This window comes from Rhinopithecus bieti, unplaced genomic scaffold, assembly GCF_001698545.2.
Source record: "Rhinopithecus bieti isolate Rb0 unplaced genomic scaffold, ASM169854v2 scaffold_28517, whole genome shotgun sequence".
Classification (NCBI taxonomy): Eukaryota; Metazoa; Chordata; class Mammalia; order Primates; family Cercopithecidae; genus Rhinopithecus; species Rhinopithecus bieti.
Genome location: NW_016813121.1, coordinates 1,074,227 through 1,090,525, shown reverse-complemented (window position 1 = coordinate 1,090,525; position 16,299 = coordinate 1,074,227).

Sequence of the window (16,299 nt, the reverse complement as noted above, 5' to 3'; positions counted from 1 at the left end):
TTGGACTCGGGAAGGGGAACATCACACACTGGGGCCTATCATGGGGAAGGCGGAGGGGGGAGGGATTGCATTGGGAGTTATACCTGATATAAATGATGAATTGATGGGTGCTGACGAGTTGATGGGTGCAGCACACCAACATGCACAAGTATACACATGTAACAAACCTGCACGTTATGCACATGTACCCTAGAACTTAAAGTATAATAAATAAATAAATAAAACAAAACAAATAAATAAATAAAATAAATAAATAAATAAAAGAAAGAAAGAACGAACGAACGAACGAAAGAAAGAAAGAAAGAAAGAAAGAAAGAAAGAAAGAAAGAAAGAAAGAAAGAAAGAAAGAAAAAAGAAAAGAGGAGAGAGTGAGAGGGAGGGAGGAAGGAAAGAAGGAAGGAGAATGAGAAAAGTTTTTGACCCAAATTCTTCCGTGGAGTAGTCAGATATACAATGCAGCTATAATGGTGTTTGTTATTTTATAATTGGATAGCATACTACCTGTCAAAACCCCCCAAAATATTTTTTGAATAAGTAACCCTGGGCATAGTGGGATTATATCCCGGTGGATTTAGACTGCAGTTTCATCTCTGTATGTGAAAATTGTCTTTCATTTCAGCCCTTCCCTGTGTTATATTTACTAGACAGAGGTAGCAGCATGTCTGGAAGTGAGACAGCTATTCCTGCCTAGGCTCATCTTGTCCAAACGTGCACCTGTTCCAGAGGTTCCTTCTTCATCATTCCACAGAACACAAAGCAGACACATTGCAAATATATTAAGTCCCTGGTTCATTCTGCTACTTATTTTGCTTGTTCATCTGCCTCTGGGTCCTTGATTTTCTCTTGCTATGCCCTGAAAGTTAGGGCCATATCTCTTTAGCTTGATTTCCTAACCTTTGCACCATACAACCACATGCTCACCAAGATGTATATTGAATATACCTTGATGATTACAGCTTCCCTAAGGATACATGAGTCGCTGTTTGACATGTCACCATGTACCTCTTTCTATAAGCAAAATGAAGGAGGAAGGTTGAGAGAAGTCCCATGGCCTAGCATTTAGTATTCTGCAGAGAACTAATTTTCTAGAAATAAATGCTTCTAGGTATACTTCTCTTGGTGCTCTCTTTTGACCTCCACCTCACTCTAGCCCCAACGCTTTAGCCTAGATTTTTCTATATTAAGATTGAAGCCAAAGAGAATAGTTACGGTTTTCTCTGATTCTGCTGAAAAATCTCAAGCACTTTGAGATTCTCTGGTTTTGTCTTAAGCATTTTTTTTCATATGTGTGAATAAGGAGTTATGTGGAAAGACTCATGTCATGCTGTGAACACTAATATTATATTGGAGGGAAAGTTACAGATTATGTTTGCCTTTGTACGTCTTTGTGCAATATTGTTCCAATTGTTTCCATGAGACTGTATCACTATTTTAATTTGCAAAATCAAATAAGAACTTTTAGAAGTCTTCTTTGTATTTTGTAGTACCTCTAGTCTCTTTAGGGTGAACTAAAATATGTCTACATTTTCTCTCATTTTTACATTATAACATAAGAGGCAAACTTAATTATGTGGGGAAAATTTTCCCACCAATAAATCAACTTGCCACTCAAAATATTTGCAATCTATATGAGGCTTGCTCTGAAAAATAACTGAAGCTGTTACTTTTGGGGATTTAGCAACGGAGATTGTCAAATTTTCCCTGAATAGTATGGTGACAGTTACTGACAACAGAACTGCCAGAGCCTATTCTAAAGCCAGAAAGAATTCCCACCCCTTCCTTTCCACCCTAACCTTTCACTGATTTATCCTCTCCACCTCTCCAACAAATTACATGCTGTATTCTTTCACTGCTAACTTCATGTGGCCCTGAGACTTGCAGTCAGGCATCTTTTTTACTTTGGAAATAATATATACCATACCTTCCTATTGAGCAAGTAATTACTTTTACCAGATCTCCACAAATCCCTTGGAGAGTTACCCTCAAATAAGCAAATTTCAGACACTTTTTCCTACCCATGCTATACTCTAAAGCCTCCTTTTTCCTTAGTAATATTATTTGTGAGGAGTAACAACCATGCTTGGGATATTTTGCAAAACATCCAATTAACCTCCAGTAGATAAAGCAGGTGGAAAAGCCCTGAACCATGAAGTCTACTGCAGCTCTATTACTTACTTTTTGTGCTACCTGGGATGTCTTTGGATGGCAGGGGGCTCTGAGTCTCAACACCTCAGGAATGAAGCATGGATAGGCTGACTGACCTTCCTGTGGCACATGAGTGCTTTGGACATTAACTGATTTCAAATTTTGGTGTTAGCAGGAGTTCCCTGGGAGCACAGAATGCACATTTTTCACTCTGGATTATCTCAACCTAATTAAACCACCCAGAAAAAAAAAAAAAATTAACTCTTATATCACAATGACCACTGCCTACTAATATGCATACTTGGAACAAGGAACCGGGTGGCCAAATGAAGAAAAAAAAATTCACCTTTCCTTCTTCCTAGAGTCATGGATTCCAAAGCCAATATTAGTACATCTCTTAGGTTGATACTTAAGTTGTGATTGACTCTTGTGTTTTGCCCTGGCTCACTGCTCTAGGACTGGTTGACCTTCCTCTCATCAGTAAGATTGTTTCAGAAGAGCAGGTCTTGTGCTTGCACATCTAGATATGTCAACTCCTGCAGAGGCTCTGTTGTCATTTGGTGCTGCCTTTCTGCTCTGACTTTATTGCTCATATTTTTTAACCATATTATTAATAGTCATTTGCCTAGAACTTTGCAGATTCATCTATTATTTGACCACCAGAAAATATTTTAAGAATTTATTGTTAATTTCCATTTTCAAATAAGCAAACCAAGGCTCAAAGAGATCAAATTGTTTTCCTGAGGCCATGTTGTCAAAGGTATAAAAAGTGATTCCTTAACCCTGGTGGTCTGATTCCAGGACCAGCTCTCTTTTTGCTATATCATGGTGCCTCCACATATTTAATAATACATTTTAAATTTTTACCTCCCTTAATTATGAGAGTAGATATAATAAACAGTGGGATCATGATGCTTTACTCTGTGTCTCTCCTCTTTTAATCTGTCTGGAGCCATTTATTTTTAATTATCTATAATGAATGACTGCTTATTATATAATTTTATGGTCCAGGTCTAAAACCTACTACTGAATTGCCTTTGGTAATTATAGCATGTGGAAAAAACCTATCACATTTGCTTACCTTGACCTACTTTAATGAAGTGATAACACTCATTATTTGCAGCCATACATCCAAATGTTCCCTATCTCCATGCAAGTTTGTCTCAGCCGGAATAAATGCCCAGTTAATCAGAGGTGTTTAGTTTGCCTTGCTAATAATGCTGGTGCTTAATTCTCTGTAGTTATTACACAACTATCCTTCTTCCCATAATATCTTTAAAAATAATTGCATCTATCTTTTAATTTTTGCATTTCTTGACTCAGGGAATAATATACCAAACATGTCATCTAGAAAATAAGACATTGACCTTGACAAGGAACGTGAGATAGATGGTAAATAACCACTCTTCCACCTCACCATTTGGTCCTCTTTCCAGCTATATCATGGATACCTCCACTGAGGAATCCCTGAGTGGTTCCACAGAGCCCCTCTCATCACTGTTGAGCCATGAACCAGAGCTTCCAAAACAGCCTGGGGATAAGTGCATATCAAAATGAGCACTGGCAGGGTTTTCCACGGTGTAAAGAAGCAATGGACTATGATGGTAGTTCAGTTTTGTCCTAAGAAAACTGAATCTTTAGATTTTCCTTTCCTACCTGAAAATATGCAAAACATGATATAAATGCTAAGAGAAGCACTAGACCTTGCCTCTGAAAAATCCTGAAAACAGTATTAACACTAATGGACTCTCCACTATCAAGTAACTCCGGATTAACACAGTCTCCCTTCCCTCCCAGTTCTTTGGTTCCCCAGTTTACACCAACCAGAACAAGCCGGGAGTTGGGGGCATATCCTATTTGTCAATGTAATATTCATGGTGCAGCCAAAAAAATTGTCCTGGACATAAATATCTATTCTGGTTCCAGTTCTATAATGAACTTCAGACCTCTGGCAAGATATATATCTTTTCTGTGTCTTATTTGCTGAATAAAAAAAAAATGCTTACACTAATTTTTTTGAAAGGCATTGGGAAGTTTAAGCCAATAGAGATGAAAACAATCTACAAAGCACGAAACAATTTTCTATGGAAATAGAAAATATTATTCAACAAAGTTCTTAGCCTAATGACTCTGATCATGTATACTCTGTTGTATTATTGTTTCCCTTGTTAGCATAAGAAAATAGGAGTACAACATTACTGATTCATTATATTTTCTACTTCCATAGAAAAAAATTGTTTTGTACCTTTTAGATGATAGAATGTACAAAAGTTGTTTTGTACCTTTTAGATTATTCTCACCTCTATTGTCTTAAATAAACTTCTCAGTGCCTTTCAAATCAGAAAGTGGAATACATTAAAGCCACAGAGGATGCTCATGTCATCAGATATTGTTAATATCCCTTCTCCAACTGCATAGCATGAGGGTTGGGAACTCAGGTTCAAGGGTCATTCAGACCTTGGAGAAAATCTTGCCCCTGATGTGACCTTTGCCAAGTTATTTTCTATTTCTGAGCTTCAATTTATTCATCTGAAAATGGGGTAATATATTCATCTGTCAATCTCACCTCACAGGATTGTTACAAGGATTAAATGAAGTAATGCCCATAAAAAGCATTTAACAGCAAACCTGACACATAGTGAGTTCCTGGCCAATGTGGTAAATACTGTCTCTTAACATTTCTTTCTCACAATGTAAATAGACTCTCCTGGAAATAAAGAATTCCAGACTCAGTTAAGTTTGGAAGATACTGCTTTAAATGCATTCTTAGGTGAAGAACCATTAATGTATTCACACATGGGACAACTCTTCAAAAAAGAGAGATCATATCTAACATTTGCCTAAAATGTTTGGAGATTAGAACACTTTATTTTTGTAGGAGCTTTGCAGGACTAGGTTTCTGTGGATCATGCTTTGGGAAATCTTGTTCTCACAAATCAGATATTCATAATATTTTCATGAAATCCCAGGATCTCATTTGTCTCAAAATAATGGGGAGAGATGGGAAGAGAAAGAAGTGGATGAGTGTCAACATGAACCACAATAGGATCACTGTTGTAGCTGGATGATGGGTACATGGGAGTTCATCATAGGATTCTTTCTCTTTTGTACATGTTCAAAAAATTCCATTAAAAATTTTTGCTCCCCATCTACCAATTGATCCCTTATTGCCCAACTTTTATGTAAATGGGGTATTTGTTTTTTTTATTTTATTATTTTATCCTTTGTCATTTGGGTTTAAGTTCCTTGGTGGAGTTTGACCTGTGTGATATACAGAACTAATTATATAGGTGGTATATATATATGTGTGTGTATACACATATATATGCAATATATATACCTGCATACATGCTGTGTCTTAATACATACACCAAACTCTAAGAGAAATGGCTTATCTCCCAAGGTCTACAGACCCACTCAAGCAAAAGTAAATTATCTGTTTCTTTCACTAACTTGGCAATGAAGCTCTTCTCACACTTCGGAGCCTAATGAGGTCACCTGTGGTGATGGCAGTCAAAGGAGAACCCAGCCGGGTCATCGAAAGACGAGTATCATCTCTACTCATAATCTCAACTTTCTTCCCTTCTTCCCCATAAAGGCTTTTACAGAAAAAAAAAAATAATAATGCAATAGAAATTATATTTTTAACTTAATTTTTTTATCTCATATTCCTGCCAGATGTGCTACTACAGTCAAAATCAACCAAAGGTTTTGACAGGAGGAAAAACAGAATCAGTTCCTGAATAACAGAGACTTGAATCACCAAACATTCAATGGACGTGGTACAACAGTAGTTTTGACTTGAAGAATCAGGTTCATCTGTCATTTTAACTGAAGCTGTCTTTTGGGAATGCCAAGGTTTTAGCTGCCAGGGAACCCAAAGGGACTTGCAATTGGCCTAGAACCCATTTCACTTGCCAAAGTACCTAATTTATTATATTAAGAAAATTCTCTCTCCTGATAACAACAAAATCACCAATCAACTGTCACTTTTGGCTTTTAGACAAAATTCTCCCTAACTTCTCTCTTGTTCTAAATGTTAAGTATTTTAACCATACCTCATTACTTTTTATTATGCCCAATTAAAGGTACTTGCATATTTGCATCATGTCTTTCATGGTTTAAACTCACTTTGGCACATTAACAAAATCCTATTGTTGTTTATTTAACCTTTAGAAAGTTCACAGATAGCTAACCTACCTGTCACCAAGATTTGTGTTTATGCATTAGGCATCTCCCAGCTGGACCATTTCACAGACTCCTGGCTGGCCCTTCTCATTCGTTCATTATGTGTTCACAATTCACTCAAAATTTACAAGATGCTTAAGTTTGTTTCCATTCTCTAAAGTTCCCCTTTCCGCTCTCCCCCTGGCCTGACATAATGACTTTCTTTTTTACGTAAGAGTTACCTTTAAAATTAAGGTAGAGTCTTCTTACTTTGTTTCTGTTGTATAGTTTCCAACAAAGTAAAAAGAAAGAAGGAAAAAAGCTAATTTATGGAATTATGGGGATAATTTCAATCTCATTTTTACAAAAAAAAAAAAATAGATTCAGGTTGTCCTAGCTTAACCTCTTATTCTTCAAAGACTTTTAAGAGTTTAAGAGGAAGCATCCCAAGGAGCTTTAAGCAGAAAAAAAAACAAAACAAACCAAAAAAAAACAAGGAAATAATTCAATTTCAAGAACTGGACAGTTTCTGCCTACATGGAATTCATATCTGGGAACCTGCAGCTGGGCTGGGGCAGTAACCTACATATTAACTGTAGTAAGAACATTCGGGGCATAGAAAGCCCACACTATCCTCATTGAAACTGGAGTTGGCCTGGAAAAACTTGAGAGCGGCTCAGATGCTGTGGTAAAGGCATCAGGGACAAACTCTACTGATGATGCTTCTTATCAGTAAAAGACCCCTGCACTGCTTTGCCAGTCATAAAAACAGATTTTCACCAGTCCACACTCACCTCTGCCCAGTACATCATCTGCAATAGAACAAATCAAACTACAGATGTGGAGTGTAGCTGCTCCAGTTAGAGACACAGCCTGATCTCCTTGAATCAGGCTTTCCAGGCTAGCTTTCACAAGTCCCAGTTCAGAAGAAAGTGAGGTCCTTACTGACTAGACTGAGGTGTGCACTGCAGGATGCTGAAAGCATGGGTTTCTAGCACTCTCTGGTTGTAACTCTGCCAGTATACTAGAGTGAGATAACTCAGCTAAGATACTTGGATACTCCTAGGGTGCATCATTGTTTTGATATTCCTTGTGAATTATTTTTTCCTGACAGGGTAAGTGGAGTGGAGGCGAGAAGTCAGAAAAATAACATTTGTAAGCTAATTTCTCTGCATGTGCCAGACGCTGTGTAAGCACTTCGGATGCACTCTTCACAACCAGAACATTTGTTATTCCCACTGTAGAGAAGAAAAAATTGAGTTTTAGGGTGAGGCACACAGCCAGTAAGTGGAGAAAGTCCAAAACTAAATTCAGAGCCTAAACATACCATACACACACCAAAGGAACAGGGATTGCAATGGACATTGTCACTGAGATGGCTTCTCCCAGAACATGCAGAGTCCTTTTTCCAGGTGCATCCTGTCCTGTTCCCTTCCTGGATGTTCTAATGGCTGCAATTCTAGTTCAGGGTCCTTTCTTACCTATAGAATCTCCAAAGTCTCCCAATACATGCCCTTGTCTTCTACTCCTAAGCATTGCCTAGAATGAAATGCAACCTCCAAAGACTAACCTGTAAGGCCTTGCAGGATCTTCTCCCTACCCACCTATACTACCTAATTTTCTCCCATATACCCTTCTTTTTCATTTTTTAAGGTTTTTTTTTTTTTTACCAGAGGAGAGCGTGAACACAGTCCCACACTACCACAAATTCTGCAGTAGAGTTTCCCATATTTGGAGGTGTCTCAGGGGTCAGTACATCTGACTTGCAATGGATAAGCCTTGCCCTGGGAAAGCAATCTTAGTAATCGTGGTGTCTCCCCGGACAGGTAGGTATCTTCTCCTTACATACCCTTCAATCCATCCAATATAAACTTTAGTCTGTCTTCCAGGTATGACTCTGCTAGGGCTTCCAGTTATGTCCCTCCACCTCCTTCTATGCCTGAAAACTTAATCTGTTCTTTAAGCTTTTGCTCAAATAGTGCTTCCTCGTTGAAGCCAAACTATCTCTCTAACCCCTGACTCTGCCTTTTCTGTTTAAGTATAAGCTTCTTGAGGGTTAAATTTCTGTCTCATTCTACATCAATATGCAGTCACACACTGGGCCAAGGCCACATAACTAACCAGAGTCAGAATTCAGTTCTGATGACTCTCTTAGTTATGTTCTTCTCAACAAGTATGTGGCTTGGGGCTTTGCTGGGATCACAGCAGGATTTTATGCTATTTTCTTGTGTTATTCAGAGCAGCCAAGGCAAACCATATCCTCCTCAAAGGTGTGTCCTTCGAAAACAGGAGAGGAAAGTCTTATCCCACTTTTGAATTATCTAGAACAGATTAGCTTGTGGAACTGTGAAGACTGAAGATGTCGTTTGGAGGATTTGAACAACGTAAGTGTGGGAGGATAAAAACAATCAACCAAATAACATTTTTTTACATTATAAAAAAATACTCTAATGATGTTCATTCATGAACAAATTTTTATTAGCTCTCATGGCCAATCTGCCTACAGAACAGACTCTGTAATAGAACTACACTGCCCTTCTTGCCAGACTCCACAGCACTCTCATTTGGCAAGACAATTTCAAACACACCCTGTTACATACCAGCTTCTTCATCTCAAGAAATACCAATTCCAACCAACCACTCTGGACGTGCCTTTGAGTTTCTATGGAACTAAACTGGGCATCTATTTCCAAAGTGGCTGGCATGTTTCATTTCAGAGTAAAAACTGGGGAATTTATTGAGCAAGAATCTAAATTAATCTAGGAGAAAAGATAGGAAGAGTACAGTTTTGGGTATGAGGAAAATATTCTCTATCTCATGTCAATAGCCTAAGTCATATTTTTTTCAATAAGGAAAGGCATTTCCTTTCTTCTTGCTAGCCACCATCCACATTCAATTAATAACAAACTCTCGCCCACGTTTATTTCCAAAGTACTTCCAAAATCTAATTACCCTCTCTCTGCAGCCCGGGTACCAGCATTCAGACACTTAACAGATCTTATATGGATGTATTTTCCCCCAATTTCTTCTTAAAACTATCCTTCAATGTTTCTCAAACTGTGGAGTATATAAGAGTCACCTGGAATAAGAATCAACTGCTTTTTTTTTTTTTTTGAGACGGAGTCTCACTGTCACCCAGGCTGGAGGGCAGTGGTGTGATCTCGGCTTGCTGCAACCTCTGCCTTCTAGGTTCAAGCGATTCTCCTGCCTCAGCCTCCCAAGTAAGTGGGACTACAGGTGCGTGCCACCACACCCAACTAATTTTTATATTTTTAGTAGAGATGGGGTTTTGCCATATTGACCAGGCTGCTCTTGAACTCCTAACCATGTGATCTGCCCACCTTGGCCTCCCAAAGTGCTGGGATTACAGGTGTGAGCCACCAAGCCCTGCCTCACCTGCTTTTCTTAAATGCAGATTTGTAGCCACTATTCCACAGACAGTCAGATGTATGAGGTGTGAGTGGGGCCCAAGGATTTACATTTTAACCAAGCATCCTATGCAACCCTAATATAGGTACTTCGAATGCTACATTTTGATGAGAACAAGGACAACATTGGCCTGAAACTATAAGATTTAAAATAAAAATCTTAAAACAATTTACTTGTACTAAAATTGCTCACATATTTTTCCCACAGTCAACTGGAAACAGTGGAAATTATTGACCGTGATGATATCAATGTTCAAAGACCTTAGTGAATTGACTCCTTTCTGTCTCTTACCTAACTTCTCAGAGCCTCCAGAATAATACTGTGCCAAGATGTTCAGTGTGCTCTTCCTCACAAAGCTCTCTCTGGTTTTGAAGACCCTCCTAGAATTCTTTTCTGACCAACTTCCATCAGGGATTGCATCTTTCAGCAATGTCCCTGGGTTCCATCCCCTCCCACACCCATGTGGCTTAGCAGAGCCCTCCCTGTGCAGCTTCTGTCATAGCATTCCCCACAAGGTAGTAAGACCATCTACAGCTGACCCTTGAACAACACAGGTTTGAATTGTACAGGTTCACTTATATATGTGGATTTTTAAAGAAACAAAAGTTAAACCAAGTGTGCCTGCCTCGCCTGCCTCCCCTTTCACTTCCTCCACCACTTCTGCTTCTGCCATCCCTGATGCAGCAAGACCAACTCCTCCTCTACCTCCTCAGCCTATTCAATGTGAAGATAATATGGATAAAAGCTTTATGATGATTCACTTCCATTTAATGAACAGTAAATATATTTTCTCTTTCCTATGATTTTCTTAATATTTTCTCTAGCTTATTGTATTGTAAGAATACAGTATATAATACATATAACATTTAAAAAATGTGTTAATTGACTGTTTCTGTTCTTGGTAAGGCCTCTGGTCAATAGTAGGCCATTAATAGTTAAGTTTTGGGAGAGTCCAGAGTTATAGGCAGGTTTTCAACTGCATGACTGATCAGTGCCCCTAACCCCCACATTGTTCAAGGGTCAACTGTACTTTCTTATTTGTTTTTCCACCACACTGTGATCTATTTTCATATAAGGAGCATGCCTTATGTTTTGCCTTGCATCCTATATAGGAAACACTCAATAAATAATGTCTATTGGAATTTATCCTCAGATGCTATCACACCCCCATACAACTGGTTCCCTTATCCCATAAACCAAGTTAGGATTTGGTGCGCTTGGTCTAGGACCTCCTGACTCCCTTAAGAGGAATAGAAATCAGCTCTAATTTCTCATCTCAAGTGTAAATCAAGCAAGGAAATAGAATTATTGTAGGAGACCTAGAGTTGGATTTTAAATCAAGCGAGATGAAAGAAGAAATCTAAATACAGAATAAATCGGTCAACCATATAGCAAAGTACTAAGAGTCACAGGCTTCAGAGGCAGACTGAGAAATCTGGAATCCTAGGTCTTCCATTGATGGATGTGTAATTTTAAGCAGGCTGCATAAATTCTCTGTGCCTCAGTTTCCTGATAGGGGACAAAGAATAATCCCTAGGGCTGCTAAAACAAGTAAAAAAGTAGAACAGACTTCAGCAAAGTGTTCCCATAAAGGGCCAGAAAGTTCCTATTTTAGGTTTTGCAAAACTGACTCTCTCTCTCTCTCTCTCTCTCTCTCTCTCTCTCTCTCTCTCTCTCTCCTCAGAAGGAGAAGCGGCTATAGACAATATGTAAACAAGTGGGCATGGTTGTGTTCCATTAAAACTTTATTTACAAAAACAGGCAGTGGGCCAGATTTGGCCACAGGGCTGTAGTATGCTGACTCTTACGTAAAACCAATGCTTGGCATATGTTAAACTTAATATTGTAGCTTTTATTATTTTGCTTGAAGGAATTTGCTTCCCAGAAAATAACTCAAGTTTCAAACTTTAATCATGTTCTCACTATAATGAGAACACATTTTACCTATTTGTATTAATTGGAATCAATACAGAAATAGCTGACATCTAAGACTCACTACCTCAGAATATTTCCTCCAACTCCTCACTTATGTTTGCATTAGAAATAAAACCAGCAGGGTATTTTCTGGAATAATATCGCTTCCCCTATCATTTCAACCATGCTGAAGCACAGAACTTAATTCGAAAAACCTATAAGACACTATAATGGGAAACATGCCAGCAACAGCAGCAGCCTGACTAATGCAAATAGTTTCGTTCATTTGAAAATCATTTATATTGCATGATGAACTGTTAATTAATAATTGTATTAAATTAAATTAAATTAAATTAAATTCTGCTAACACTGAATGAAACCGAGGCACTAAACTACTGAATGTGGAATAAATTACTCCCTTTCTCCTCTCCAGTATCACATTTCTACTTATACTGTAATGTGTATATATATATTTCTACTTATACTGTAATATATATATAATATTCCTAATTTTCAGAATTACTTAGAGATTTCTGACCAGCAAGTCATGGCATTGATGCCACTACCCAGGAAATTTAGGGTGTCCTGGGATGAGTACAACAGTCACATATTCTTGTTGTGATTCTTATTGTGCTGCTGCTAAATTACAAGTATAGTTACTTAACCACTTCTGATATTTGCTCCAGGAGCTAAAAATATTAAAAAAAAAAAAAAATTTTAAAGAAGCCACATCTGCCTCCTTTTTTGTACCAACTTTTGCAAGCATATTTTTTTTGGCAGGGGTTTGTCTAGAAGAAGTTGTTGCTCTCCTCTGCCCACACAGTCCTCAGTCCTCAGCTTATTAGATCTTCTAAATGCCTGTCTGCATTTGCAGGGCTTGGACCAGCAGCAGCTGCTGCAACCCAGAAGGAGACAGGAAATTCTTTTGCTTATTAACGGTCTCAGACACTCACATTGCCTCCACTCTCCCTCTCCTTTCCACCATATTTGCTCAGCCTCAATACACTCCAGTTGCTCTAACCCTTGTCATGAACACCTTTGAGCCAGTCATTTCTTACAGTGAAGTCTACATAATATCCCAGCTCCCAGCTGACCTGACTGCTGATTTTCCATGCCTGCCCAGGTACCTCATCTAACAATACCGAAAATAGCTCAAAGGAGGTGGATAGGGTCATCTCTCACCTTGGAACACTTTCCCATGCTTTGGAGAGACATCATCTTTGTGGAGTGTGTGGTTTCATCGCCATCCTGAGCTAAGAGCCTCATCTGTGCCCCACACACAGGCTCAACTGCAGATTGAGATTATCCTCTGGATGAATGCCCTGCCAAATCCCCACTGGCAGTGAGTTTCTACAAAACGCTAGCTTGGAAGTGTTTGTACAATGTTCAGGCCCAGTCCTATATTTAGAGAAGAGTGCCTGATTCTCCACTCTCTGGAAATGTCGTAACTTGCTGCTTCAATGCTATTATTCTTCTTCACTTCCAATCATTTAAGTCATTTTATCAGCCTGGTCTCACACATGGCTTTGCTTCTACATGGATGGAATGTCAGATTGTGTAGATTCAGATCTATTCTGAGCAGTTTGAATAAATCCCACATGCTTGCTGACAAATTTGGCTCATTTTTCAAATGTATTAGGTGGTTTTTCCCCCTCTAACTAGATTTTATTCTTTGGATGTATATATATGTGGATCGGGTGGCTATTGGAAGTGAATGCCACTTTCAAAGTAGAAAATACTTAAATAAGTGTAACTCTTGGTATTAAGGAAAATATCCTTCTTTCTGAACAAATTAGCTCTAAGTAGTCAATCCTAATATAGCTGTATGCGAAGAAATGCTGACTCACCCAAGAGCTTCATTTTCCCCTTCCCTGGTTTCTTGAAGAGGTTAATGGGCCTTTGTCCCTAGTGTTCCACTGGAGGCTGTCATCTCAGAATTCTCCCCGCAAGACAGCTGATGCCATAATCTCCCTTTGTCCTGAGAGTGAAACATACCTTAGAGAGTGTCCTGCTCACAAATCCCCAGTATCCAGGGATACTTTCAAGACTCCAAGTCCTTGCTCTTACACAGCTGCCCATTGATTATGGTACTATTTCTCAGGACACCTCTGATTGTGACCACATCCAGTGGAAAAAAGACTTAAAAACACATTAGTCTTAACAGAATCATTGACTTAATCAAATTCAATGGGCTGGAAAGTCACCTTGTTAAATTACAGATTCTGATTCAGTAGTGGGTCAGGCATGGGGCTGAAGTTCTTTTTTTCTAATGAGCTCTCAGGAGATACCCAAGCTCTGGGTCTGCAGACTACATTTTGGGTAACAAGGATTTAAACCACTCTATATACAACAACATCATACACAGATATTAATGAGTTTAAACCCTAGATAGGCCTTCAAAATGGAATCTTCTCTGCTTTAAATACACTTTTATGTATTTAAAGTCAGAATCAGAGGTCTTGATAATTGAGAATTTCTGTAACTGGCATGAAGCTCAATGAGAATTTCTGTTTCTGCCTGCATTCTAGAAAAAATCTATGGTAAGGAGTTGTGTTCCCATCTCAGCAAACTGTCTAGAGGAAGGCTGAATATCTCGACCCTTTCGTGAAAGCTAAATAGGCAAGGTGCTCTGACCCCCTTCTCCATTGCCAGTATGTCTCCATGATGACTCCCACTGGAGTGGAGTAAATCTCTATTCTCCTTGGTCTCATGCACTACCTGGCACCTCCAATCGTGGCTCATAAGGGCAAATATCTCTTATAGCATCAGTTCTTAACACTACAAGTTTCCTGTGGCAGAGCTACCAGTTGCTATTTCCACAGAATCTTGGTGTGTTTCTCACTTTCTCAAACAGATTTAACATCTCTCAGATCTATGGTGACCAGACATATTAAGAAATGTCCTCCTACCTCCTCAAGGACAGGATTCACTCTTATCACTACAAAACCCACTTGGAATAATTACCTATTTCCTCTAATAGTGATGATAACAATAGTTTCCTTTTATTTTATATTTTCAATGGGCCAGAACTGTCCTGAGAATCTTACAGATAATACATGAATCACAACAAATCCTAATGAGATGAGACTGTCCCTATTCCACAATGAGGACAACCAAGGACACTGAGAGATCAAGTAATTTGCCTACACAGCTGGTAAATGACAGCACCTGAGTTTGAGATCAAGTCTGCTAATTCTGAAACTGTACTCTGAACTTCTATGCTGTGCCTCCAATGCTCTAGGTACTGTTTAGAAGACAACGTTGTAATCCACACTGCCCCAAATCACCTGGCCAGCTCCATTTTGCTGTATCCTGAAGAAGAAAACTGACTCAAGAAATTTTCCTTTGCTCGAACCAAACATTCAAACACCCAGAGATAATAGGACAACATTGGTCTGGCAATGATTGAATTCTGCTCTAGAAGACCTTGCAAAAGCCCCATATTTCTCTCCTCATCAGGGGAACAGAGACATATGCAAATCAATTCCCAGGACCTCTCCCGATATTTTGCAGTTTCTGTCATCAAAGTAAACCTATAGGTCTTCATCTAAAAACTGCCACACTTAAAGGTATTTACAATATATAGAAAGGTCAAAACTTTGCCAAAAACCCTCAAATCCCTAAGGAACTAAAAACACATTGTCCCCTTCTTTTGTATCTTCCAAACATTCAAGACAGTGTATACTGCAGGTGCTTAAAAGTGCCTGAATGCAAAGCAGAATGACTGAATGCAGTATTTGCCTATGTAGATTTGGCCAATGTTAAAACCAAACTAAAACAAAACTAACAACTACCATGTATACCTGAAAGAATTTTTTCTCTCACATATGTTTTAAGTAATAGTTGTCTGTCTATTCCAGACCTCACGGTGCATGTGAGGGTATATTTGTCGGGCTAAGGAAAGAAGGTTCAAAGGAATTGAGAAAATCAGTTTAAATTATAATGGTTTGATTCAAATTTCTTAAAGTATTTTTAGAATATATCCCACGTAGTCCCATAACCTGATGAACAAATATGTTGAAGGTTAAATCATTTAAAAATCTTTGAGGGTCACACTGGTGACCAGGGATTTTACAATACGGCATCCACCAATAGCATGAGGCTTTGAGCAAAGTCTGTACTGACTGAGGGCATGCCCTTAAATGTGTTTTCTTAGCAAATCCCCTGTGGGGTCTTATATTTATTGCCTTTTGCCTCATTATAACAGAATGGTCAACCCTTTGACCTCCTGGACAATGAGGTCTGGCTCCCTCTCTACAAAATTAGTTATTGAATCAAAGACTGATGCTATCTCTGCTTTTTTTTCTTTAATGACATATATTTTCATTCTATATATAATGTTCTCTGATGTTTTGGCAGCCTTCAAGACATTTCATTATGCAGGCATCATTGATCCCTGCAGCAGCCTACTCATCAGCTAGCTCTGACTCTTCCTCTTTCCCCCTCCTTTCCTTTGTCTTTTCTCCCTCATTTGCACTCACTTAATGGAGAAGCATTTCTATTCGTAGACTTGTGGCTCATGTTGCTAAAGGTCATTAAAGGCAGTGGTGGGAAATTAAATGAGACAGATTTCAGTAGTTACCATTTCAGTCCTAAATAAGCATAATGCTTGATTCTCGAGACAATTATATTTCTAAAAGTCAA